The sequence below is a fragment of the Olea europaea genome, unplaced genomic scaffold (assembly GCF_002742605.1).
Source record: "Olea europaea var. sylvestris unplaced genomic scaffold, O_europaea_v1 scaffold2557, whole genome shotgun sequence".
In the NCBI taxonomy this organism is placed as follows: Eukaryota; Viridiplantae; Streptophyta; class Magnoliopsida; order Lamiales; family Oleaceae; genus Olea; species Olea europaea.
Genome location: NW_019243850.1, coordinates 11,947 through 13,160, shown reverse-complemented (window position 1 = coordinate 13,160; position 1,214 = coordinate 11,947).

Genomic DNA, 1,214 nt, shown 5'->3' with positions numbered 1-1,214 from the left:
CAAAAAAAAAAAAAAAAAAAAAAAAATTATTGAGTTATTTAGCATTGAGTCTAAAGGTAAAAAAATGTACATACCGGAGATTTAAGCTTTAATTTACATGAAAATCTTATTATGAAAGTGAAAGTACATCTTATAAATTATTTAGTTCATTTTCTTATCATCTTATGTCTTCCTTTTTTCTTCGAATTTAATTTGGATAAACGTGCTCTAATTATGTTCCATATTTTTTGAAATATTTTTAGTTTTTTAAATGTAAGAAACATTTCTTTTTCCATTCTATCTACTAATATAAAAGTGTCAATTATTTAAATATTTACATATTATTAGACTTGTAAAATAAATTTTGTATCGAGAGGCTCCATAATAATTAAACGCCTAGGGTCTCTAAATTCGCAGAGCTGGCCCTGATATGAAATGTTGTAATAGTCCATTGTAGTGTCTCAATAATTGCCGTGTATACATTGTTACAACATTATACATGTGGCTTGTGGCCCAAATAAATGGAGTCGAATGACAAATGTAAATATTAGCCTATTTGATTGGGATTTAAATTAAATTTATAGTAAATTTTGATTTAAAAAAAATGATGAAATGTGTGATTAAAAAGTTGTGAATTCCATAAAATATATATTTTAAATTTTTTTGACTTTGACTAAGATTTAAACCTACCAAACAGGGGATGAATATTATTAGGTAAAAAATAATGATATGTAGCATCATTGATGTTAAATATTAATCAACATGTCAAATAAGTATAACTAAATTATAAGTTCAATTAAATGTATAGACATGAAACCTATTTAATTAACTTATCATTTAATGTCATATTAACTTATGACACCATACTCATCAAGTTAGTTAATTACTTGACATGACTTTTGAAAAGTTAAAAATTAACTTGTGACACCATACAGCTTTACTCGTCAAGTTAGTATTAGGGTCCATTTGACATGATTTTTGAAAAGTTAAAAAGAACTTTTGAGACTTGAAATTTGATTTTGATGCATTTGGCTAATTTTATGAAAGTTTTTTCTACTTGGAAGAGTTTTTAGAGGAAATAGATCCAATATGACGTTCTTATAAAAGTACTTCTAAAATAGGAAGTTATTTTAAAAATTAATTTCCAAACAAAAATTAACTTTCTCTAAAAACTCTTCTACAAAAAGTAAAAGTGCCAAATGAGCCCTCAGAAAAATTAAGGAATAATAATCCAT